Consider the following 27,964-nt stretch of genomic DNA (forward strand, 5'->3'; position numbering starts at 1 on the left):
GCCATTTTTACATCTCCGCATACTCACACGATGCTGATCGGTGTTTTCACGTCTGTTTGCGTGCAGCAACCGTCGCGGCGGTGGTGGTAGCATAGCGATGCAACGTACGTACGCCAGTACACACGATCATTTGGCACATATGTGCCATTTGTCACGCTTAGTAAACAGTCTCGAAATCTGCCACCTCGATTTGCTCATATTTTACGTATATTCTGCACCTCAAGTCTATCGAGCACCACGGACACTGAAAGCACGCATCTTAAAGTGCGTGGCTTTTCGTGTAGGTACATAAAGGGTTTCACTATTTTAATTTTTATATTCACTACAAAGCTACAGAAAATGGATGTTGAATCTGCTTGAAAGGTCTGTGCTGGTACATCCATTACCTGCCAAGGGCTTCTGCCAAGGCAATGATGTGTGGCACTGCAATGCCAGAAAAAAATTATCTGCATAAAACAGGGATGTTTGCAGAAGACTAGATAACCACCTAGCCCGAATTTCTCTTTACAAGAGTACTTTTGCGAGTTCTAGATATTAGCGTCAATAGAGCTGTGCTAGAACCAGCTTAAAAAAAAAAAAGACATAAAGTACCATCCCCAACGCTTCCCTTGGCCTCGCCACTGTTGGCTTCTTTCTTTCATGTATTATAACGAGCACCCTCATTTCCCCTTAATTGATATGCTTGGAGCTTACGGGGGTCTTGGTTCTGGCAGTCTTGAAGCCATAGGTAGCGTAAGAGGGTTCTAGAACAGCTTTCGCCCTCGCTCTTGATCACGTTCTACGTGACGCTGGCGGTAACAAAGGACGTTCCAAGTCCGCCGCCTTGGCTAAGGGTGGCGCTGGTGAACACTCTCAAGGTTCGTATACAGACAACATAAATACCCAAGAAAGTAGCAGGGGGGACAGCGGCCGATGCAGCTCAGTTGGAAGAGCACCGGACGCGTTATTCGGAGGTCGTGGGTTCGGTTCCCATCGTCGGCACATTGTTATTTCTTCTACTTTGTGTTTAATTATCTTTCCCCTAAACAGATTGCATTACTGATCTCTGTGATTATCCAAGTAAACATTAAAAAAAAAGACTAAAGTACCATGCCCAACGCTTTCCTTGGCCTCGCCGACTGTTGGCTTCTTTCCTTCATTATCTGCTTGGAGCTTACGGGGGTCTCGGTTCTGGCAGTCTTGAAGCCATAGGTAGCGTAAGAGGGTTCTAGCACAGCTGTCGCCCTCGCTCTTGATCATGTTCTATGTGACGCTGGCGGTAACAAAGGATGTTCCACGTCCGCCGCCTTGGCTAAGGGTGGCGCTGGTGAACACTCTCAAGGGTCGTATACAGACAACATAAATACCCAAGAAAGTAGCAAGGAGGACAGCGGCCGATGTAGCTCAGTTGGAAGAGCACCGGACGCGTTATTCGGAGGTCGTGGGTTCGGTTCCCGCCATCGGCACGTTGTTTTTTCTTCTACTTTGTGTTTAATTATCTTTCCCCTAAACAGATTGCATTACTAATCTGTGATTATCCAAGTAAACATTAAAAAAAAAGACAAAGTACCATCCCCAACGCTTTCCTTGGCCTCGCCGACTGTTGGCTTCTTTCCTTCATGTATTATAACGAGCACCCTCATTTCCCCTTAATTGATCTGCTTACCCCCCACGAAAAGCACAGTCTCGGTGCGCTTTATGTCGAAGTACTGCAGGTGTAGTACGGCTTCATTCGGGCGACGTGAACGATCTCGGTACGTGGCATAGCGGACTGTTGCGGCGGATGCACAGGGGTGATCTCGTATGTCACAGGAGTGACTGGCCGTAAGACACGGTAGGGTCCTGCGTAGCGTGGCAAAAGCTTCTCACACAGCCCAACTCTACGAGTGGGAGTCCACAGCAAGACGAGAGAGCCCGGAGAGTAGCGGACGTCCCGGTGACGAGAATCATGGCGGCGTTTCTGGGAATTTTGGAAGGAAGCTAGTCGGCGGCGAGCAATAACCCGAGCGGCGTCAGCTCGAGATATGGCGTCACGAACATAGGAGCTGGCATTAACGGTGCGAGGCAGTATGCTGCCAAACGGAAGGGGATGGTCGCCGCCGTATAAAAGATAGAAGGCGGAGTAGCCCATTGTGTCGTGACGGGAGGAATTATATGCGAACGTTACAAACGGCAAAGTAACATTCCAGTCACGGTGATCATCCGATACATACATGACAACATGTCCGTGAGCGTGCGGTTGAGGCGTTCGGTGAGGCCGTTCGTTTGTCGATGGTAAGCGGTGGTGAAATAGTGCTTAATGGAGCAGAACCGGAGAATTTCGTCGACTACTCGAGCTAGAAAGCAACGGCCACGGTCAGTGAGCAGCTGGCGTGGAGCACAATGGAGCAGGATGACATCGTGGAGAAGAAACGCAGCCACGTCAGTTGCACAGCTGGTAGGTATCGCTCGGGTGACAGCGTAGCGCGTAGTATAATCTGGCCACCGCAATCCATTTATTCCCCGACGAAGAGAGTGGGAAAGGCCCGAGGAGGTCAAGGCCAACTCGGGAAAACGGGTCTACTGTAATGTCGATCGGCTGCAGTTATCCAGCAGGCACCACCGATGGCTTCTTCTGTCGCTGACACCGGTCACAAGAAGCCACGTAACGACGAACAGAGCGATAGAGGCCCGGCCAAAAGAAATGGCGGCGGAAGCTGTCGTACGTGCGAGATAGACCAAGATGACCCACAGTGGGCACGTCGTGCAGTTGCTGTAGAACGGTGGTGTGCAGGTGTTCGGGGACTACGAGCAGAAGCTCGGCGCCATCTGGTCGCATATTCCGCCGGTATAAGGTGCCGTTGTGGAGCACGAACAAAGCAAGGGTTGCATCAAGGTGATTAGTGCTGAGGCGATTGATAATACTGCAAAGCTTGGGGTCTAAGCACTGTTCATGGCAAATGTTTAAAAGGTCAGAGATGGCCAACACACATGTGTCATCGTCACACTCGCTGGTGGGTGATGGATCTACCGGGTTGCGGGAGAGGCAGTCGGCGTCAGCGTGCAATCGGCTGGACTTGTGGACGACAGAAAAAGTGTATTCCTGAAGGCGGAGGGCCCAACGCCCCAAGCGACCAGTAGGGTCCTTCAGCGTAGAAAGCCAACATAAGGCGTGGTGGTCGGTGATGACGGAGAACGGGCGGCCAAACAAGTAAGGGCGAAACTTTGTAATGGCCCACACGAGGGCTAAGCACTCACGTTCTGTGATCGAGTAATTCCCCTCAGCCGCAGAAAGGAGGCGACTGGCATAAGCAATGACGCGAGTGCGACCCATCTGCTGTTGGGCAAGAATGGCACCAATACCGTGACCACTGGCGTCGGTGCGTGCCTCCGTTGGTGCTGAGGGATTGAAGTGTGCCAGGATGGGTGGGTTGGTGAGGGCCGCATAGAGTGCAGAAAATGCTTGAGATTGTTCTTGGTCCCAGCAAAATGGAGCGTCATTCTTCAGAAGATTGGTGAGTGGACGAGCCGTCTCCGCAAAATTGGGGACAAACCGCCTAAAATAGGAGCAAAGGCCTAGAAAACTACGCACGTCACTGGCACAGCGGAGTGTAGGAAATGCACTTACAGCATGTATTTTTTCTGGGTCGGGTTGAACGCCACGTGCGTCGACCACGTGACCGAGCACCTTGAGTTCACGTCGGTCGAAGCTACACTTCTTCGAGTTAAGCTGAAGGCCAGCACTTCGGAAGACTCCAAGAATGGCCTCAAGGCGATGGAGATGGCTCTCGAAGGTCGAGGGAAAGACAATAACATCATCGAGATAACATAAACACGTCGTCCATTTGAAACCGCGCAAAAGAGAATCCATCATGTGCTCGAATGGTGCAGGCGCATTACACAGACCAAATGGCATCACCTTGAATTGGTACAGGCCATCAGGCGTGACGAAAGCGGTCTTCACTCGATCCCGTTCGTCAACAGCGATCTGCCAATAACCAGAACGAAGATCAATCGAAGAAAAACAGCTGGCACCGTGCAAGCAGTCGAGGGCATCATCTATCCTAGGGAGCGGGTAAACGTCCTTCTTTGTAATTTTGTTGAGATGTCGGTAATCAACGCAGAATCTCCAGGTATTGTCCTTTTTAACAAGCCCGACAGGTGATGCCCAGGGACTGCTGGAAGGCTCTATAATGTTCTTTGCCAACATCTTGTCGACTTCATCTTGTATGAGCCGACGCTCAAAAATGGTGACTCGGTATGGTCGTCTATGAATTGGGCTGGCGTCTCCGGTATCGATGCGATGTGTAACGAGGGACGTTTGACCCAAGGGTCGGTCACCAAAATAAAAATTATCACTGTACGATGTCAGTAGGGTCGTAAGTGCTTTAGCACGATCAGGGCGCAGGTCAGGAGCAACCATGCCGGATATACGGACCTCCTGAGGTGGGAACGGTGCAGGTCGTGTCGGCACTGCGGCAATAGGGTCACGTAAAAGAGCAGCCACAATAAACTCCGACAATGGGGTCAGTTCGGTGAGAGAAATGCCCTCAGGAAAAACTTGCACAAAAGAGCTGAAGTTAAGGACTGGAATACAAGTGCTGTTATTCGCTACATGCACTATATTGGGAGGTAGAGCAATGCTACTCTCAAGTGTCACGTCAGTTATGGGGCAAACAACGTAGTTGCCATCTGGAACGGAGGGAAAAGGCGACATCAGCACATACACTGCGGCTTCTGGTGGTAGGCAACTAAATGTAGCGGTGCGGAGACGGAGCGTTGAAGTTTCAGGAGCTTTGTCGTCAGGGCAGAGCGGCACGTCTAGATGAATCAGTCCAGAAGAACAGTCAATGAGAGCGGAGTGTTCTGTTAAAAAGTCGAGTCCTAATATAACTTCATGAGGGCAACTGGTGAGGACTGTAAAAAGCACAGGGATGTGGCGGTCGGCAATGGTAACTCTCGCAGTACACATACCAATGACAGTAGTTGTGTTGCCATCAGCAACACAAACTGTAGACGAGGAAGCAGGTGTGAGGAATTTGTTGAGGCATCGACGGAGCAAGGAACTCAGAACAGAAATGTGGGCTCCAGTGTCAATAAGGGCAGAAACGGAGACTCTGTCCACAAGAATATCAATGAGGTTTCGTCTAGGTGCTGGGGTCAGTTCTGAGTTGACAGTCCGGGTTGGGAATGCAGCGTCACTCCAGGGCGCTGCACTTGCTAGTTTCCCGAGTAGGTACCGGCGTGTGATGGGGAGGTGTTGCGGCGAGATACCGGTGAACGGGATTGATGAGCCAGTGGGGATGGAGACCGGCTGGTGCGACGGGCAGGGGGGACGGTTTCGTTTTGAGTCTCTTCTTGTTGAGAAAGATAATGTCCTGGTTCATCGTAGACGAGACGGAGCTCCTCTGGTTGGACAGGGAAGCGTCGAGGTCCTTGGTAGTATCGGCGGTCGGCATTGTAATAGGATCGAGAAGCGAAGAAGGTATGGCTACGGCAATAACGCGATGTGTGACCGGCGCGACAGCAAATGAAGCAAATTGGCCTGTCGTCTGAGGTGCGCCACTCTGCGGGATTGCGACGAAGGTAGCGACGTGTGGAAGGTAGGCTGGCAGTAGCAGCAGCCACCACAGGAACAGAGTGGGATGGTGGCGTGGGCGACACGGGGCTGGAGGAGAGGCTGACGTTTGCAAGTTCTTGGCGAACTACGGCCTGTATCATGGCCACGGTGTCGGGTAGCGGAGACATGAGTGATGTAGGAGCTAAGGCCTCGAGTTCTCTCCAGACGATACGAGTCATGTTCGTGGGATGAGAAGGCTGTTGCAAAGGGGCCAGATCATCGCAGGATAATGTAGCTGCGGTGTTTGGAAGGCGCTCAAAGCGATGTACGAGGCGTCGTTGTTTAGCCTGCTCAAATTTTCGACAGACTTGAAGCACTGAGTCGACGGTGGAGCAATCCATGCAGAACAGGATGTTGAACGCATCATCCGCAATGCCCTTGAGGATATGGCTTACCTTGTCATTTTCCGTCATTGAGTAGTTGACCTTGCGACACAACGCAAGCATGTCTTGAATATACGCAAGGTAGGACTCCGTGGAGGATTGGATGCGAGATGAAAGTTCTGTTTTTGCTGCGACAGCTCGACCAATGGGCTTCCCGAACAGGTCCTGAAGCTTTTGCTTACAGATTGCCCACGTCACCAGCTCTTGTTCGTGATTTTCGAACCACGTGCGAGCGGTTCCCGCCAAATAAAAAATGATGTTGGCCAGCATAATGGTCGCGTCCCAGTGGTTGTTCTTGCTGCAACGCTCGTACTCATCCAGCCAATCTTCCATGTCTGTCTTGACTTCGCCATTAAATATGGGAGGGTGGCGGATTTTTGTGAGCACGACTGGCTGAGCCGAAGTTGCCGCGGTGGTAGGGGCTGCCTCGGAGGTCATAGTGGTAGTTGTTGACGTCGTTGAAAGCCCAGGTAAATGACGGCCACTGCGCAAATCCAGGTTTTGGCAGCGCAAGGGGTAATCTGTGCGCACGAGGATTTGATCACCTCCACCAAGATGATACGGGGCAGAAGGATAGCACAGGAAACCACAGCAGGTAATGGGCAACTGTTCACAGTGCAGGAAAGCAGAACACAGCAAGTGTTCAGGCAAGTCCCAATGGTTTCTTCAGCTTCGTCTTCCTTTAGCGTCAGTACTGTTTATTGTCCTCTTCTTCAACATCCAGCGACGCGCAGGGCATATATGTAACAATATATTTTCTCTTAAGGCCTGCCGAGCGATGGCTTATGCGGCAAGCTCGAATATTCCAGTGCCTTCCAGTGGAAAGCACTGTTTGCTTTCGATGCAATGCTGGGGGGACTGCAGCATTAATTATGGAATAGCATTTTAAACACGCAGAGGATGTTTTTCACTTTTTTTTTCATCATTGCATATTTTCATGGTACAATCAATAACACCAACATTTCTTTGACACTGAGCCCTTACGCTCTCGTGTAAAACTACCATAGGGTAGTTTTATGCTGGATGTTACATGTCAACAGTCAATGAAGTTTACATAGAGCACATTCATAATGTGTTTACATTTTTAAAAAAAGACAAGATCTTTAACAAGTTATGACATTTTAAACATGCTTTAAATATTTCTTACAAAGCCAATTATTTCTACTCTGCGATTGGTGCAAGATAGCCTGAGATAATTATGTGCCATAAGACACTACACAAAACAATACTGTTGCCCAGAGTAAATCCTTTTGTATAACTTAGGTGATGTGTATAGAAGGAGGGCAGACACTAGGCTGCCTTTGACTGCTGTTAATCTGGCTGGCTCCACATTTGTCAATGTAGCAATATGGCGCCAAGTCTCCCTCGCACACGCGCTCTGTCCAAAACCTACTTCTTATCATTCTACTTGCAGATTCCTGCACGGATCTACAACAATGTATACATAAGTCTTCAAATGTAAATGGAATGCAATTCGGAAAAATGCACTCATGATAATCCAGCCACATCCATGTATTAGCAAATATACACTGTTAAACACCTAATAACCTCAAGCCACGACAATTAGACGGTAGGCAGTTTGTTCAGGGATGGCCATATCACCATAAAAGTGATGATTCTGAATGCAAAATACACACAACATGCTTATGATGAGAGCTGAACCTGCATACTGCGACAGCCACTTTGCCTTGTGCGAGGTAGCTATAGCTCTATCTTTTCCACTTTTCTCTGAATTGCATACTATCTAAACAAGATTCACTTTCCAGTAAAAAATAGTAGAAAGTAGATTACCCAATGCATTTCATGGCCTCAACAAGTTCTGGAAATTTTTTACTACCACCCTTGAGTGTAGAAACTCAGTTTGAAGGCAGTGAATATCCAACTCTATCCACAAAAATTTGAAATACAATTGACAAAGTACCTGTGCATCATTTTCTGCACTGACACCACATCTCTGAGGAAAATATGCACCGCCTCTGACAGCTTTGCAAAGTGCCGCCAGTAGTCTAAGGGCAAGATGTCTTCGAGACATGGAAGAACATAAGAAAGAAGCCGCTGCTTCCATTCTGATGCCTTCCAGTGCGTTCTTTTCTCAATGCAACGAGGCAGACGGGTAATGCAATGAGGAGGCTGTATGCTCAACAGCTGGCTGTTCACTTTCCTCAAGAAAGAAGGAGCTCCTGCGGATGTGAAACATTTGTGACATTTTTACTCAAGGTACCACAGTGTATTCAAACATTTTAACACTTCTGAGCAACAACCAGCACCATGGTTGCATCATTTAAATATATTTTTATGATTTAGTTCTGGTTTAAAGCATGAATGGAAGCCAAAGGGAACAGAAAAAAGGTGGAAAATAATCCCTGACCAAGGCCTGCCATATTTTATGAAAAAAAAAAGCATTCGATGACTGAAAATTGTAATACAAAGCACTTGGTTGATTTCTGAGGCTTAATGTCCCGAAGTGACTCGGGCTATGAGAGACGCGGTAGTGGAGGACTCCGGAAATGTTGACCACCTGGTATTCTTTAATGTGCACTGCCATTGCACAGCACACGGGTGCCTTGCTTTTCGCCTCCATCGAAAAGCGGCCGCCGAGGCCGGGATCCAATTCCGCATACTTGGGAACAGTAGTCGAGCGCCGTAACCACTGCACCACCCAAGTGGGGTTCAAAGCACTTGAATATTGTGCCATTACTAGTACAACAAAATGGGAAAAAGGAAGTCCCCAAGAAGAAATGTTTGTGATACACCTCTCTGTAAACCAAACAGTAATACAGTAAAAGCTCGTTAATTCAAATTCCACGGGGCCGCCAGGCCAGTTCGAATTAACCAAAATTCGAACTAATGAAAGTGAGCAAAAATGAAGGCGTTTGATGCCCGGAGGGCACGAAAAACATTTATTTAGCAAAAAAGTCTGTTATCATCTTCTGCTTCTTCTCTCTGAGGGCTACCGTACTCACTCGGTCTTCTAGCATGCGAATGCGACGCAGGGAGTCTTCTTCCCCCTCTTCAAAGCTGAAGAAAAGGCGCGCAACATTCAGCGCTCCCATAACTTCTGCCGCGGATGGACGCACGCGCTCTTGCTCCTCGTCGTCGTCCTCGTCTTCTGCCTCTTCTGGGACAGACTGCTCCCCAACAATTTCAGCGACAATGTCCTCATCACTTAGGGCACCGCACACTGCTGCATCGCTGTCTACTCCAACGTAATCATCAAAACTGATGTCCTGCAGCACAGCACGCGCAGCCGCAGGCAGAGGCTCCGGACTCCCATCGTCGCCACTTTCTTTCATACTTCCGGCAGCAAAGCCACAGTGGTGGAAGCAGTTTGCAATTGTGGACGGCGTGACCTGCTCCCATGCACGCACCAACATGTGCATTGCTGTGAGCAATGTGATGGTGCTGGTCTTCTGGTTTCCAGTGCACAAAGTCATGCGCTCGATCATGTGGCGCCTATAGAAACATTTGATGTTTCTGATCACCCCCTGATCCATCGGCTGCAAGGCCGCAGTCGTGTTGGCGGGCAAAAAGACGAGCCTTGTGGCTTTCAGCTCGGCGTCGACTTTGTGTGCCGAGCAGTTATCCACAATGAGAACTTGACGCTTCCCTAGCTCCATCCTCCGATCGAATTTCAAGAGCCATTTTTTAAACAATTCGCCCGTCATCCACGCCTTGCTGTTGGCGGAGTATTCCGTCGGCAGCGTCCTAATGTTCTTGAAACATCTAGGCTTATGTGCCTTGCCGACAACAAAAAGAGGGACCTTCTCCGTCCCGGTCATATTAGTGGCGACCAGAACAGTAATCCACTCTTTGCTTCGCTTGCCGCCAGCGCAGCTGTCCCCTTTAAATGTTACTGTTCTGTCGGGCTGGAGCTTATAAAACAAAGCCGTCTCATCAGCATTGAATATATCATGTGCCGAGTAGCTTTCTAAGTACTGCTGCAGAGCACCGCTTCGCCACATGGCACAAGTTTCTGCATCCACTTCTTTGGCTTCTCCAGACAACACCCGGAAGACAAGATTATGTCTGTCTCTAAAGCGGTGAAACCATCCTTCGGAGGCGACAAAATCTTCCACATTCAAGCGCAGGGCGAAATCGGCCGCCTTCGCCATGATAATTGGGCCGCTCAGTGGAATGTCAGCGCTTCTCATTTCTTTCACCCACGTGATCACAGCGGTCTCAATTTCCGGATACTTGGCTAACCGAAGCCTTTTTCTGTTGCTGGCGAAATCTTCAGCTTCATAGGCATCCTCGATGGCCTTCCTATTTCGGACGTACGTCGACAACGTGCTTGGTGGAATCCCGTGCTTTTTCGCGATTTCCACTTTGCTGGCCTTCCGTTCATCCACCTCGCGTAAAATAGCCACTTTCTCCTTCACCGTCTTGGCACAGTATTTCCCACGCGAACACATCTCGCGGACACAAGCTCACAACAAGCGGCGTGCAAAACGAGGGCTCACGAAATGCAACACGAAACCGTGGTCGATAACACTAAAACGTCGTTCCTCGAAGGAGTCGCGGCAGGAAAGACTGTTTAGTACTTGTTCCAGCACCCTTGAGGCGCCCCGATGGTTGTGCCATCTATCGTTCTGCCGTGAAAGCCTCCAACGATGGTTTTTAACAGCGCCGCTTGGCGGCGCGCAGTTCGATTATGGGTGGCGGCGCCAATTTTTGAGTGAATTAACGAGCTGTTACGCGCATAGACTTGTATGCACTGCGGACCGGACCACGATGACTATTTCGAATTATCCAAAATTTCGAATTAACGAGTTGTGAATTAACGAGCTTTCACTGTAACAGCATGGCGTGTTACAGTAGTATCATTTCATGCACAAGTCATTTACAGCATCAGCCAACACACATGTGCTATTACTAAGAGGCAGCTAGATACAGCTAGTATATAGTGTAATGTACACTTTATTTGCATGACATACTGACTGGCATGTGTGCAACCAGTAGTAATCAGCCTAATTAGTGAAAGATGGAGCCAAACTGTCTTCTATGAAGTTAAGGGATGCTTTAAATGAGATTGAATGTTATTTGATACCAATAGCTAAGCTACTTTGGTGCAACAGCACTAAGCAATGGGCCTCATATGGATTTCGTGACTGGTCTGACTGTTTTCTATACACCTAATTTCATTTGTGTTTATAAAGAAATGGAACAAAAAGACAACTGCAAATGACCTTCACTTGAACCATTTCAATGAGAATATAAAAACACTCATTAAATGAAACGTTTCTGTATTACACAGCCACATTTATGGCAAATATGTAAATTCTAACTATTTCTGTCATAGCCTATCACTAGTCATGATGCTTTCCAATATTGAGTACAAGCATAGGAATAATCATGGTGAAGCAGGGTTTGTTACAATTCAGTCATCATTATACTCCATTTCATATATAGCACACAACGCAGCCAAGGCACAGGCACCCCTTTGCACTCCCCGTCCGCATCGTAATCTTTCTTCCTCAGTGGCGCTTTGCCTTGCAATTGCAGAAAGAATGCCATGTTTGCATGCCTGAGTAAGGTCTGCTCAGGCCTGTTTCAAAGCATATGTAAAACTGGACTCCATTAAAATTCAAAGTGGACCAGCAAAAACAAAATAGACCGTGAGATAACATAATTGTTCAGGCGTCCACATAGAGCAAAAAGTCTGGGACCAGGCCCAGTTAGTGGAGAGGAGGGGCAGGCCATGCGGTGGCTGTTACAGAAAGAACATAAAAATGTTATAATAATGATTGAGCAAAGAGCAAGTCAAGTTCCTCAGCGGTTTTTAAGCAAGTTTGAGCTAAGAAACATAATGAGAAATGAAATGCATGAAAGCCTATACACAAAAATATCACCGCTCCTGTGTCTTTTTTTTTTCACCACCAACTTTAATTCACATCTTAAGCAAGCGGAATAAACTTGCCTACTAAAGGCAACTGCCTCCTGCTTGTCCACGTCGGTGAGTCATTTTATCATGCATAGTATATGAACCAGTGCCAAGTTATTCCTCGTGTATGTGCTAAGCTGCAAGCGTGAAGGTGAGATGGGAGCAAGAGAGCACAGCTCGCTCATTCCATGCACAAATCAGTGAAATAAGGATTTGCAATTAGCAGTAACAACGGGGAATGAGGTTTTCGGCACTTACAGCACCTCCAAAACCTCTTCACAGGTAACCAGACACAGTTACTAACTGAATAGGCTCCCAAAGTTGGTGCCTGTCTCATTACTGAGCTCATTCATGACATCGGCAATGAAAAAAAGAATTTAAATACTTCAGTTCCGTCAAGAATCATGAAAAAAAAAGTTGCATTAGAGAGGAGAGTGACTTTGCAGCAAAAACTGCGCATTCCTCAAAACACTGCTCGAATACGCGCCCACAAAGGAGCTTGGCATTGTGTCTGGGTATAAGGCAGACCTCTACGATGTGACTTTGCAGACAGTAGTATACTTTTTACAAAATAGAACCATGATGTGACAGCAACAGGAGCTACATATCTGAGGAGGATCAGCGTGCACGGAATCACCTCGTTGACCGGTAACGTTTCCTTGTCAAATTCATGTGGTTGGGGGTTTTAGCCAATAACATATAAAATATAGGATCTGCCATATGGTTGTTTACACATTAATGAGGTACATCAGTGGCTAAACGTCCAGACAGAAAATGGGAATAGGATGGGAACAGTAGTACGTGTGCTGTACCGGGAATTGTGAAGGTCCATAGGAGTGCAGTGTTTATTAGGCACCAGTTCTATATTTAAAAAAAACAAACAATATTAAGCTCCTTTGTGTAAGCGTATTTGTAACCATACTGTATGGAACTACAATAATCATGGCCAAGCGCCGGACGCAGTAACAAGTTGAGCCTTGCCCGAGCTGGACTCGAAAATATCCTGCTGCAGCTGATGCAGCATACTTACATCGTAGACGTGCTTTACACCCGGAAGCAATATCAATATGTTTTGCATTTTTATAGACTCACATTTGAGCACTGTATTAAAGAAGGGGCCGGAGGAGTAACGAAGGCTTTGCAGTTTGTAGCTATGGTGATGCCACAGTTCGCAAGAGGTTTTGGCAGTGCAGTATTGCTTCATGAAGTAAACTTGGAATGTAGGCAGCGTGGACAAGTCAATCGTCTATTATTCCGTCATTTGCTCTGAATAGGAACAAATAGCACGGAAACCACAGCACAAAGCAGACGCAGCTAGCACGATGGCAGCAGCCGTTAGCGCAGCTGACTCTCTCAACCCTTCAACATGGCGTCGCGAAGTGCGGTTCACAGAACGTCTGGTAGATGGCAGCAATTTTGCATAAGATCTATAGGTAGCCGTGGCGTAGTTTCTACGCCATCCTTGTCACGTGATCCTCCCTATCCAACGTGCAAAAATTGAGTCTTGAAAAAGATGTCGCTGTCTCCTTTTTCTCTTTTCTTTTGCTGAAGGGTTTTTTGCCAACCACAGCTTCAGAAACAACGCTTGCTCCCCTCTTTTCCAAGCTGAAGTCTTTGAAGATTTCAAAAGAATGTGCTCGGATAGTAGTGAGGTTCAAGGAAAAGGCTTTTTCTGGTAAAATAAAATCACAAAAAAGACTTAAGAATCCGAGAATATTCAGTTCTCGCAGTGTAAAGTGTGACAGTGTTTCACTCAATACTGTCTGACTCGTATCGTTGTATGGCGAATACCGAATCTCTATATTGAACAATAAAAGCTATTTTGTGTTTTTAAAAGCAGTCATTCCACTTTGATGAAAAATGGGCTTGTGTGGTACAGATCACATTGACTTTCTACTTAGTATTTAAAAACAAAAGCCTAAAAGAATAGCTATGCTAGAATTTGATCCACGGTCCCTCATAAATCGAACAATAATTCCTCGTATTTCATACCACTGAGCCACAATGAAAGGCATAGTAATGCATTTTGTTCTTTGCAGCAGACTACTTCCATACCTTTAGCAGCATTGACAGCTATGTTTGAAGCAGAATAAAGTTCCACTCTCAGCTGATCTCTTGGAAACTTAGAAGCCTAGAGACTGAAAATACTGCTTGAGAGCACTGTTGTAACTGGTGCAAAACACCAGCAGTACACAATTAGCACAATGTTTGCCTAACCGTTAATACATCACGCTTGTTTGGCATGGTACCTATCAACATAGAATCTCTCTGAAGAGTTTGCAATGCTGCACAATGTGTCTGTAACTTGTCTGGTGACTCCTAACAGGACAAAATGCATGTAATCCATGCTGATGCTAGACACCAGGTTGAAACCTACAAAATAAAAAGTCGGCATGTAAGCATTGCTACAAATAAATAAGGTTACCACGTTTCATCTAATGGCAGCCATGGCATGTACATGAAGATCTCGGCCACAAAGGTTACAAAGCTATGTACAACTTTTTCAGCAATGGGTTCATTCTAATGCTCTCATATTTCAAGCAGCAATATTTATGTGGCACGTGATAAAAGCAAGTGCAAGTCTGGCACCTGGTGTCATTGCTCTACATTGCTACGCAGCATCTATGTGCAACGGCATACCACTTATAGCCCTTTAATCTAGTGCAACCTGCTCCACACTTCAAAAGCCATGATGCAGGATATTACAGTGCACATGACATTGCATGTAAGCGACCTATGTGCAAAGGACTCTACAGAAACGTAGGGCACAATAACATTACCATTGGTTAGCACTACATTGCTGAGCATTTTTTTATTCGGACACTATATTCTCTCTCTCACATACACACACACACATGCACATAACTAGGCAGTGCTGCAAGGCAGGTATACACTACATTACTCTAACTTCATCACTACGACCAGCCGAAAAATGTTTACAGGTCAGAGGCCTTTCTGACATGAACAATAATTTAGAATGCATCAATGAAGTATAGTGTAATATATACGACTGGGTTTGCCTCATGCTTACCTCATTAAAGCTTCAAGTTGAGATAGTTGGTAACTGCTTACTGGAATAATATTTAGTGCTAAATAGAAATAGATACACACAAAGATGTCACACATATACACCTGCTTACCTTCCAAATATAGTGCTTCAGTTAGGCACCAAGGACATCCATATATTCCATTGAATTGCACCATGTGCAGGACTGATGCCCGTGCAGGCACATCAACAGCACAACAGAGCACAAACAGTCTTAAGCATTGCGCAGAGTCCCGATTCCTCCAAGTGAATGGTGGCATAGCATTTATTTCTGTGATGAAGCATCCTAGGAAAGTCTGCATCTTTGGGTGTTGTGGCCCAAACCAGAGCTCTGCCAGAACTGGCTGCCTGAATCGAACATCTGGCGCTAGTTCATTGACAATGAACTGCAGTGGCCACACAGATGTTTTTGAAGATTTGAAAACAGGGCTCCCATCCGTGTTCAAAGTTATAGTCAGATCATCACTGGAAAGCCCAGCATCTTCAAACATTTCATGAAAACGTGCAGCTGTAGTAATGTCACTGATGTCACCATGCATTTGGCTTCGCTGCATCAAGCCTTCTTCCAAGGCATCCTTGTTGCGTTCAATCAACAAATGAAGTTGCCTTTCAGCATTGAGGGTAATGAAGAAAGAGCCTTTAGCTCCCAGTTTGGCCATGCTTTCACTTCTGTTACAGATTTTGCACAGGCCTTGGTCGTTAGCTTCAGTGAGTTGGTGTCCAGACTCCTCCCACAAGTATAAAAATTTCACAACTTTCTTTTGATGTTACGCCCAAAGTTTTTAAAACGCATATGAACTGCGTGGCAACACCTGCGTCCCTTCAATATTGTTTATGAGCATGCCAAGGTCACCTAGTACTGTCCACGTCAGCCCATGCACTATTGCAAATGACATAGTCATCGCAATGGCACCAGCTTCGGAAGTGCCAAGGTTCGGTACTTTCGCAGTACTGAAATTCGCGAAAGAATTCGCGGCTATGTCTTCAAATCAATCACGCAGCAGCAAATCGTCAAGCTGCTCATACTGCGATTTGCCGTCTTCATCGTCAGGCTTCTCATCTTTCGTTCTGCCCTGAGCATCGCCATGCTGCTGATCCTGCAATCCATCGTCACTGCATTGTGAGTTGTCAGGTTGCCGAGGGTTTCCCCCACAGTTGTGGTCTATGGCATTAGCGTTCACTGGAGCAGGTGACGGAACTCAGCGAGTTGAATCGGCGCCTGAACTAAGCTCATGAGAGCAGGATTGATCAGTAGCTGATGGTGTGGACGTCTGTCCAGCATCACTCTCAATGGAACAAGGCGCTGCTTGTGTTTGCTGACGCCTACTTGCCCGTCCTTTGTAAAAAGTGGACATTGAAAGAAGCAAATCGCTACTGCTGTGCAAGTACGCTTCACACAGTCTCTTCTTTGGAAAAGTCGCCATCAGACTTCACCTTTAATGGGAGTAACGATGAACATTTGCAAGAGGTATGAAGTTGATTAGAACCGAAAGTTGACCAATGCAGGGCAGTTAAGAAACTCGCATGAACCAAAAATGAACTATCTCATGGACAGAGTCAATGCACACATGAGATGGCCTGGCAGTCTACCCTTGGTCTACGTATATATATATATATATATATATATTGTGTGAGTGTGTGTGTGCACGTGCGTGTATATATCATCGGTATTCATGAACTAAATTTGTACCCATATTTGGTGACTGATTTTGTGCTAGTTAATGATGCATGATTGTCAATAATATTCAAACAAAATTAACTTTCTTCTTTTTTTGCTGAGGATAGCTCGACGAAGGTGTGAAAGACCCATCTTGAAATGAGTTATAATGAAGCTCGATCACAAAGGCTTTTTGGTCGCATTTCAGTCTGCACCTGACAACTCAGTGCAGATCAATGTGGTGCAGATGTAGAATAGTAAAGCGAAAACATCATATTTTGGGGATAACAGCATGAACTACAATTTGTTGGAAAATCGAAGCAGAATACAGCAAGCGTGCTGTCTGCAATATTATACGTACCTCACACCCGAAAACAACTGATTTGAGGCCAATTGTAGTGCCCCCAAATCGCTCACTGCCGACAATAAATGTTTTCCAATCCAAATAGTGCCGTGGTGTTTTGATCACCATCCGGTACATTGGTTTTTTAACTAGCGGCGTAAACTGTTCTGTTGTACGTTTGGTTTGGTTTGTGGGTTTTAACTTCCCAAGCAACAATTATGCCATGAAAAACGCCACAAAAATTTCGACTACCTGAGGTTCTTTAATGTGCACACGCTGACATTGCACGGTTATCCGAAGCAAATACAATGCTTCAGTTTTTTTTTTAACCTTCGAAACGTTAGCAGGAAATAAAAGTGTATCACATGTGACATAGACATTAGCCACCGATTGACTGAGGATTAGAAATAGGGGCTGGCTACAAGCATGCATTCACGGCTGTAGGCACAGCGTGGTACCTCTGCCTTCCCCCTCCTTTTTCTTTTTTAAGCACCACTGGATCGCAACTTCTCTTTTACTTCCTCTGTATCAGACTTTCCATTCCACTGAGCAACAGGCATTCCGTGCGTTTTGGCGGTTTGAAAATGTGAAGTGGATGTGTGATTGGGCCGAGCAGCAAGAAAGACAGGAGATAAACGAACAGACAGAAGACTGCAGCAGAAAGATATACTGCCAGCGGTCCTCGCTTTGGAAAGGAGAGTGAACTACACGTACACAAAAAAAGGCACTGCGGGGGTGCGGCCGCCGACGGGTGTCGTCTAACATGCTCCCACACAGGGGTTTCCCATGGGTATCGAGTTGCTGGTAGGTACATTGCACATATTCGAGCAATATGAGCAGGAACACGTGATCTCATGGCCCTCAAAACCCACTTGAGGTGTTACGCTGCTGCCGCTGTGGAAACAAATTAGGAAGGGCACCGCAGTTATGCTAACTGTTTGCACTCATCCCGCATCGCTACCATTGCATTGCTGCGAAGTGGCAGCGGATTGCAAGGCACCAGGCTGATCGTACTGTCTGTAGTTGTGCGACAAATACCGCTGTTAACATTTTTAAAATTCTATGTGGGCCAATTTGAAAACTTGACCAGAAAATATTTGTTTAGCACATGCATGACTCACGCACACCCACATAAAAAAAGAACAAAAAAATGTATAGTAAACATAGGTATTAGGCGGAGAACTAGATACCACTGTCCGCAATGTGTGCTTTGCAATCAACTGCTATTTCGCAGCAAAGTGGGTTTCGAGACTATTTGCCATGCGCTCGCGTGTTCCTGCTCATATTGCTCATGATAGTATGTATAGGACCGGCCCGATGTTAAAATAGTGTGGAGTCTCTGGCATAAACTAAGCATGTGTTTTCAAGCATCTCGCAAAAAAAATAATATTAATTCTTTTTATAAAAGATGTGCCGGTCTGTGTCTCAGCGACACCAATGCACATCTTATTGCATCTTTACACAATAATTCATTTTGCTCCCCACCCCTTCCTCTCACTGCCCAGCTGCACCCCCGCCATCCCTGCGACGCCAGTGGAAAAACTAACACCCGTGCGCAAAAGTGGAGAGACTACGTTTTTTGACAAAACTGCATGGCAGCATTTTGTGATGGCGAAGTTGTTTAAGTTATGCATAGGATAATTTGTCAGGTGCATTGTTTTATACAGAAAAAATAATAATTGCAGCAGTTCGCATGGTATCTTCACTTTTGCTCACGGGACATATAAAATATTATTACTACTACTGGCAAGAAATACTATTGACAAGAAACAAAACAGATTCAAAATGATGAATGTCAGCATACATATACTGCCGTGATAGGAGCAAAATAAGGGATAATATTAACTCAAAATTAATAAGAAGAGACAAAAGAAAACCAAACATCCTTTGCTTGTTTGTGTTTTGTAAGCAGATATCTAAGGTGAATTCAGTGGTTTGGATTGACATGAATCATGGACAGATCAATTAAGGGGAAATGAGGGTGCTCGTTATAATACATGAAGGAAAGAAGCCACCAGTTGGCAAGGTCGAGGAAAGCATTGGGGATGGTACTTTATGTCTTTTTTTTAATGTTTACTAGGATAATCACAGAAATTATTAATCACAGAAGTCCAGCACCTGCTGGACTTCTTCACAGACGACGTCCGCGAGCGTCGTCACCTGGGGTTGTTGCGGTGATGGCATCAATCGGCGGAGCTCCTCTCGCACGATCTCCCGTATGAGGTCCCGAAGGTTCTCTCCACTCGCAGATGTGCTGGGGTAGTGGCTTGAGTAGTCCGGCTGAAGTGGTCGCTTGTAGTGGCGCATCCAGGTGTTTGTCTTCTCGATGGCAGATGCTTCCGTTTCAAATTCCCCCACAGTTTTTGGCGGATTTCGGACAAGACTTGCAAAAAGCGATTCTTTAACGCCTCGCATTAAAACTTTGACTCTCACTTTCGGTCATGTTAGGGTCGGCGCGGTGAAAGAGGGGCTTCATCTCCTCAATGTACGCCAGGAGAGGCTCGTTAGGAAGTTGAAGTCTTGACTGAAGGAGGGCCTGGGCTCTTTCCTTTCGGACGACGCTTGAAAAGGCAGTCAAAAACTCTTCCTTGAAAATCTCCCAATTCTTCATAGCTGCCTCATGATTTCTGAACCATACTCGGGCATGTCCTTGAAGAACAAAGTAGACTTGCCTGAGTTTCACAGCGTCGTTCCAGCCGTTGAATTCTGCCACACGGTCGAAAAGGTCCATCCAATCTACTGCATCTTTGTCTGGTCGTTCATGGAAGCTGGGGGGCTCACAACTGGTGCTGTAGAGTGGGACATTGTCAGCGTCGATGCCTTCCGAGATCGAATGGGGTCTGGCAGCAGACCGTGTTCAGGTTGGAGCCCTTGAAGCCGGCAACTGGTTCGGTGGCCTGTTGGCTGTTCCTCCAGGGTAACAGGAACAAGGCTGGGGTCTTCGCTTGAAGGATCAAAGGCAGCACCTCCACCAGATGTCACGTAATGGTGACAAGGTCGACGACACAAATAAAGGATCAATGATGTCACGCAGTGGTGAGAAGGCCGTTGACACCAAAAGAAGACAGGCTTGATGGTACTGAAATTAACTCTTTATTGGGCTGACTTGCGCCCGCAAAAGAACTAAGCAACTCGGCGGCGGTGATAGCTACAAACGTGCTGGTCGATCGTCGAACAAAGAATGCCCGTCACACTCGTCAATGCTCAATTTAAAGGCTGCTCAGAACAATCTGGATGACTTCGAAAACAGCTAGCAGCACGAGCTCGAACATTGTGGAATGACACACGAGTGGCCGGAATCTTCGAGATAGATCTAGGTGCATCTTGCGCTACAACGAAACTGATAAAGGTGTGACTAGCGACATCGAGCATTAACAAAGATTACGGAACTGATATGCAATCCAGAATCAGAGTGGTAAGCCTTTATGCCGGCGGCTGTTAAAAAACAATACAGTTTTGAAGGTTTCGCGGCAATATTCGGAGGTCGTGGGTTCGGTTTCCACCATGGGCACGTTTTTTCTTCTACTTCGTGTTTAATTATCTTTCCCCTAATCAGATTACATTAATAATTTCTGTGATTATTCTAGTAAACATAAAAAAAAAACTAAAGTACCATCCCCAACGCTTTCCTCGGCCTCGCCGACTGTTGGCTTCTTTCCTTCATGAATCATGGACGTATGAAAGGAGAGGAAGAGCAAAGTGCACGGGCTTGTAACTGACAAGTTATCGCCCCACCTCATAGAGCTTATACACAATTCTATCCACCCGGACACCTAAAAATAAAAAATAAAAAAAATAGAGGGGAGCAGAAATTAGGACTTAGACGGGACGTGCACTTTTATGCAGTTTCACCACTTTCAGGCCTGACTGCTAGCACCATCACACACTGCCCGTAGTTTGAGTGAATGTATGCTTTATAAGGCCTATTAGTCTATTGCACAGCATTCCCAGCATTGCTACAATGCACATGTTTTGTCGCTGTGTTTGCGAGTCGTACTAGTGTGGTCTCATACTCGTGGCCGACAAAACCATGTTTGTATGCATTAATTATGTAGAAGACAAGCAGCTGGCAATTCTGCCTGTGTCACTGATACGGAATTTTAAACCAAGAAACTGTGAGGACTTTGACAAGCATAAGGTATTTCAAGCCTATTGGATAGATTAAGATGTCGAGTTCCAGAACTTCTATCCCGCAAATGTGACAGCACTTGCCAGTGAGGCATCATTTATTCTTTTTGTTTGCAGCACTCTGATGCATTGCGTCTTCACTTTATTACAGCTGTAGCTTAGTTTACCAGCGGTCACAAGGTCTCAATTTGGCTGTGCTTCCTGCACTAGCTGAAGGAGCACTGCACTCTCACATTGCGTTTACCCACTCAGTGCACACGTGCCTGCCTCATTTCAGCGTTTATTTTGCAAAAGGGCTCGGGTAGTGCAGAACGATGTCATGTCTAACAGATATTTATTCACAAGGAGCGATAGGCGAGAAAGCAAGAACTGCTCAGGAATTACTAAATGAAATTGAATTTTTCCTACACACCCGACTTGAAATTGGAATGGCATTTCCATATATTTTAGCTTTTAATGCGAGTTGGATTGGCAGCTTTGAATGGGAGAAATTTTTTTTTAAGAATTGAAAGAAATGTGGAACTGTACCTTTTTTTTGCCCTATTTCAGTAGTTCGGAAATAGCCGGTTTGCTTCCTTGGCTGTTAGCTATAAATACTACAGGTGCTGAACACCTGTTAGCTTCACTCTGAAATGAACCAAGTAATAGTACAAGCAACCGGAGGTTGAGCAGAACAATATATTGCCTTTCATTTCTGAAATTTTTATCGAGATACTGTCTTTTTAAAGCGAGAAAACAATTTTTGAAGTTGAGCTCTCTCGCTGCATGTCGCTTTGTTTCCTAACATCTCTTCGCCTGAGTGCAAGTCGCTGTCGACACTGTTACCAGGCATTATTATTTTTATGTGAGGTCTGCACTTCAGGCAAGCATTGGAAAGAAGAGCAGTCGAACAGGTGTTTGTGAGAACCTGCTAGCTTTATGGGTGGAGCATGTAGGGGAGTCGTGCCTTTGGGGAGGAAGATCTTTTTTGATTATTATTTGAAGTTGTTGTTTGTGCTCTGCAATCATGAGGTTTTTTTTCTGTATTGCTCTGAGCTCTGCATTTTCCCAAGCAAGCGAAGGCGGTCTCGGCTTCCAGCTCACCTGTTTTTAAGCCGGCTGGGAGAGGAAGCCGCAATCGCCTTGGCAGTCTCCTCAACCATTGCCACACTAATGTTTAGTGATTCAAAAGCAGCATTCCGCAATTTTTCACGAGGCAGAATTCACATGCCTGCTTTCAAAATTCTCAATTCTATTCAAACCCTGACCAGATAGTTGAACTGCTATGGGTACTTGCTCATGAGGGCAACCCTGGGAATGTCCCTTTTCTGTGTTGCCATGCAGAGACTCTCGGAGAGTTGGTGACTTTCTTAAAGGCCTCAAGGGCCTCAGTGCCAAGGCCGATACTTGGCAAAGGCACGAAGTCTACTGAGTTAAGTTTTCTGACATCATATGACCAGCTTTGCTCAGAACTTTACTTAGGCTGTACATAAAAGTTTGGGCATTAGTTAATTGCAGTTTTATTTGAGATGTGAGCCAATGGGACAGTACATTTTTAAAGCAGCAGCACATGCATGCAACACTCCGACTATGAGGATGCAGGACATGATTAAAGTGTTCTGCAAAATGAGGCCATCATGTGCAGTATCTAGATGCATTGTGGCTGTCTAATGAGTAAGTGTAAGTGCATGAGCAATATGCCTTGAGATTCGCTTGATTTTTATGGTATGATTAGTGGTGACCTTCCTGAGATGTGGAAAGGTGCTTGCTAATTAATGATTTTGCACTGTAGGGTCATTGCAACCTGGCTACTTTAGACATAACCAGCATTGCTACTGAGCAAAATTGATTGAGAGGAAGGCAGATAGATTGGCTGACAACTGAATATAATGCTAGTGGCAGAATGTACGCTGGAGCTAATCAACTGTGGCATCATCTATTCAAATGCACACTAATCTGTGAATGATTTGCTTTCTTCCAAGGCCCCACCAGGCCTGACTGAGAAAGAGGAAGAAACGAAAACGGCATGCAAGTCGCCTTGAAATGGCAGATATTCTCAAGGCTTTCAGAAATGTGGACCGTCCTGAGAAGGTATGATTTGTTCACAATTTGTCTTGTCTCCTTGGTAGTCAGTAAGGGGCAGTGTTTATACAAAGAACAGTCTGTGCCTTTCTGTCTATGCCTTTCACATGCTTGCTGTGACCATTATTCATGTCATAGATTCAGTTACCATTATATCACTACATATCTTTCCTTCAAAAGCAGCACCACATTGCTAAGGTGTCGATACCTATGGTGGATGACATGTCCTAATTCTGCATTCACAGCTTGAAGACAAAGGTGCCTGTGAGTCAGTTTATAATGCTTCTGACAAAGAAATTCAGGTTGAAACTGAAGGTCAAGAAAAGGTGTGGGAAGCAGAGGTTCGGGGCTACCCCAACAAGATAGAAGCTAGAAAAAGAGTTATTTGAAGAAAGGAGCCAAAACAAGAGGCTGTGTGATGCCTTACTTGATAAAATTGATGAGTGTCAAGACTTGAAGATCTGTGTCATAAAGAAACTGCATACCAGTCTTAATTTCCATGAACACCTGCATGAATATGGTGCATTTATTGTTGTCTGCAGCCTTTTTGCTAATTCTTCCTGGGAAGATGATTGGCTACTTTTAATTGCCACCTTGTAATTTGTTTAGCTGTGAGCAATCCTTTGCTCTCAGCATTTGCTATTTCGGTGAATGTGTTCAGGACTCATTGTCGCTGCTTGGTTGAATACTCAAGTTCGCACATAGTTTTGCTTTTCTCAGCATTATTATTTTAAGTGGAGAAGTGCACTTTTAGCGATTTCATAGCAAGATGCACCAATCTGGAACCTCTGCCTTGACATGTATGCCCTACACGCTGGGTAGCTTGTACAACAGGGCTAATTCATGACTAGCCTCGAACAAACATACCTGTTTTATGTGTTCTGTTGTCTCTTATATTCTATAACTGAAAAATATCAACTCCTAGACTACAAGTAAGTGCAAAAGCACTGTGTAAAAGTAGTGATGTCTGCAAAGATTCTGATGTGCTTATCCACAGCCTATTCATTTTAGTAATGGTCATGACCATTTGCATGTGCTTTTTAATATGGCAGTCTGTGAAGAGGCAGGTTGTGTAATCTGATGGAAAAAACACTGCATACACCAGTCACTTCTTTTCTAGCGCACAGTGCAAAAAGGTGGTTTCATGACTGGTTCACCGCGAGCTTTTACTTATGACTCATGGGTAGATGGATCGACGACTGTAGCAAAAAAGAAATGTTTTGGGATTGCTTAACTTGTATATGATCACCAATTGGATGAGAGAAAAATATCAATCCTTTTCTAGTCCTGTTGGTTTACATTCTTGTCCTTGTCCCATTTGCACTGTTTTTCAATTTCAAATATGGCTGCGAACCAACTAGCCCAAACCAACCTACTCAAAGAGATTTAAGGATTACATATTTCCTCGGAATGCCGTATAAAGTAGCTTGCGATTTGTTTTCATTGAGTCATTCTTGTGCTTCATCTAGTACTGTCTTATTTGTGCAGAAATAGTCCGTGAGGCAGCAGAGCCAGCCACAAACAGGGACGGTGTCATTGCTGAGCTGCTTGTTCCGGAAGCCTCTTTTGCAGGCATGTTTCTTCTTCTGTTTGATTCCTTAGGACTTGCTATTTTAATCAGGATGTCCGGGTAAACCGCGAATTGTCAGGGGCATTTGATGCACCATGAAAAATCAAGGAAATGTCAGGAAAACCATAAAAAATTTTGCCAAGTCATGAAAATGGCACAATTTATTCTGAAGTGCATTTTCATTTTAAGCTGGAGCACAGCAAATATGCTATTCATGCAGTCATTTTTTGTGTGTGTGTGTGCTGAGCACATGACTGCGTCGCAAGGCGATGCGCAATTTATTTCTTTGACGCCAGCACATGGTTGTGCTGCCACAATAGAAGATCCAATATGCACGTGAGTTGGGCACTCAATAAAATAAGCAGAAGCGCTGCATGGGAGTAGTATGCAACAAAAAGCAGGAATAATTGTTCCGGCAGCGGCTAGCGCAAAAGCGAACGGCGAGCTGAGCTAGAGCTGAGGAGCCTTGTGACACTTCAGCGGTTGACCGCTCGCATCTTCAAAATCTCGCAGCAGATTCCGCACTTCGTGTGCATGATAAAATATTTCATGTCCACAATCACGAACTCGGTACCGGCATCGCATTCTGTGCTAATGCTGAGGTGAAACTCGGGTTGGGTCGTGGGCTTTCCCGCCAGAACGAAATGCGCCGACCACTCAGTGCGCTGGCTCCGCAGTAGTGTAGTACACGGCAGCGGCATCAACGTGAAGTGTACTGTGATCCGGGATGTAATTCGTGCTGTAATCTGAACCCATAGTGTCGTCATCGGGCAGCGTGGTTGATGTTCCCCTCACATCTAACAAGTCTGGCACTGGCTGTAACCCAACTCTCCCAACGGGACGCTTGTGGTCGGCGTCTTATGGTTTTGTTCCTTGTCCACTTCTTATGGCTTCCAAAGGCTTGTTGCGTGCACGGTTACAATCTACTGTCTTATGGAATGGCAAAGAAAAACTCTGCACAAAGCGGTGCATCGAGAAAGAAGCGCAAATGGACATGCCATTAAGCGGCGGCCACAACGGCAAACGCAAAACAGCAAAAAAAATTCCCACCCATCATGCCAGCCAATGGGAGATGCAGAACGGCGCTCTTGAAAAGTGCGGTGGGCGCATTGGAGCTAATCAGAGACAATAAACGGCCTTTGCAAAACCAGCGCACGCAGCTAGTCCGCTTGAGTGAAGCAATTTTCAGATATCGCAAATTGCGAATAAAGAAAGCAGCTTAAACCAAGCGCAGGAATTTCGAACACAATTCCTCTTTTCGGAGGGCATTTCGTGGCTACCGTTACCTTTCCAAAGCTTATTTTATCGCATTTCCTGACTGAATTCAGCTCTAATATTGAGTGCGGGTGCTCGAAAGGATAAACGTTCCGAAAATGAGTTTTTCTCAAAATTGATTTTCGGCCGTTCTATGACTCGCGTCTCCTATTAATTACCTCTACTGCTATTACTTTAAGAATTTCCTCTTCCTCGAGACCGGCCGTGACCTAGGCTGCCTTTCATCGAGGCACCCTATACACATCCGTATTTTGACCACTCAAAACTGCCGTTTTTTTGTACATGGGGACTATAAAACATTTCACAACTGGTAGTGTCAAAGAGCTTTGCTGAGGCGGGCATCACTGCGCTTTTGAATTTCAGTAAACTTGTGGAATTTTTACCTGTCATTAAACTGGTTTGGTTTGGTTTGTGGGGTTTAACGTCCCAAAGCAACTCAGGCTATGAGAGACGCCGTAGTGGAGGACTCCGGAAATTTCGACCACCTGGGGTTCTTTAACGTGCACTGACATCGCACAGCACACGGGCGCCTTGCTTTTCGCCTCCATCGAAAAACTGCCGCCGAGGCCGGCGTCATTAAACTAACAGTTTACAATAGTGAAAGGCCGTCATTAAACTAATAACAGCCTTTCACTATTGTAAACTGCAGCTACATTTTTGAGCCTCTTTACTCATCAAGGAATTTGACCTAACATATTCAGGGAAAGCCTGGAAAAGTCAGGGATTTTTAAAATTTTGGTCTGCTTGAACACCTTGTTAATACTCGTTTCTCTTTTGCACTGTGCCCGTAGTCAATCACTGGAGATGTGTGAAAATGCTGTTCAAATATGCAGGATCGTTGTCTGTCTCTGGATGTTTTATATAGGCATTCAAAGGTTTGAATTGGAAATAGAGTTATATCTAGTTATTTTGAACGTGATGTGATCGGGAAAAAACTTTTCTGATTTACAAATTATTGAACGGCCTCGACAAAAATGACAAGAATTATTCGCAATAGCAAATTTACCATATTTACTTGCGTAACGAACCCCTCGCATTATGTACCCACCCCCAGTTTTGTCGTTGGGAACTATAAGAGAAATGTAGAAAGCGTTAGTCATTAATGCATCTTTGCTTTGTGCTGTCGCATTCCACAGTGCATTGCTTGGCAGTGCGCAAAGGCGCTGTGCAGCACCAGCACCAGATAACGCTGTATGCTTTACCTTTTATCGATAACTCTTGAGGGAAGGAGGGAGCAACTTGGTCAAGTGCCAGTCCTCGTCTGGTTGTGCAAGCCTTGTTTTCAGCATGTTCGCGTTATCATGCCATGATTGGGGTGGGGGCTGATCACTGCCACAGTTGTTAGAATGCTCGACAGTGGTAACGCCTTTTCAAGTGCATGGTGCAAAATGGTGGTGTCGTGACTGTGGCTCACCGCGTGCTTTTAATGATGACGCATGGGTTGATGGATCGACGACTGTAGCAAAAAAGAAAAGTATTGGGATTGCTTAACTTGTATATGATCAGCAATTAGATAAGAGCAAACTGTCAGTCCTTTTGCAATCCTGTTGGTTTATATTCTCTCTTGTCCTTTTCATATTTACACTGTTTTTCTGTTTCAAATATGGCTATGAACCAACTAGCCCAAAACCAACCTTCTTCCAGAGATTTAAGGGTGCCATTACAATGGGAGTTTAATAAATGAAAAGATTACATATTTTCTCGAAGTGCTGTATAAAACAGCTTGTGATTTGTTTTCATTGAGTCATTCATCTAGTACTGTCTTATTTGTGCAGAATTAGCCCATGAGGCAGCAGAGCCAGCCACAAACAGGGACGGTGTCATTGCTGAGTTGCTTGTTCCGGAAGCCCCTTTTGGATGCATGTTTCTTCCTCTTCTGTTGCTTGATTACTAAGGATTTGCTTCTTTAATACTCCTTTCTCTTTTGCACTGTGCCCGTAGTCAATCACTGGAGATGGGAGAAAATGCTATCCAAATATGCAGTATCATGGTCTGTGTCTGGATGTTTGATGTAGGCATTCAGAGGTTTAATTGGAAATACA

The 27,964-nt window shown here is 45.6% G+C and overlaps 1 long non-coding RNA gene across 1 annotated transcript in view; it reads left to right on the forward strand.

The window, feature by feature from the left end:
- Positions 1–24,648, forward strand: part of LOC146182742 (uncharacterized) — a 36,895-nt gene extending 12,247 nt beyond the window's left edge. Inside the window, exons 3-4 of the long non-coding RNA XR_014708388.1 lie at positions 22,978–23,086; positions 24,566–24,648. This is a non-coding gene — a long non-coding RNA (uncharacterized LOC146182742). The remainder of the gene's footprint in view (positions 1–22,977; positions 23,087–24,565) is intronic.
- Positions 24,649–27,964: the final 3,316 nt, after the last annotated feature.

The sequence above is a fragment of the Amblyomma maculatum genome, chromosome 7 (genome assembly GCF_055883805.1).
Source record: "Amblyomma maculatum isolate TAMU_Amacu chromosome 7, ASM5588380v1, whole genome shotgun sequence".
NCBI classification, from domain to species: domain Eukaryota; kingdom Metazoa; phylum Arthropoda; class Arachnida; order Ixodida; family Ixodidae; genus Amblyomma; species Amblyomma maculatum.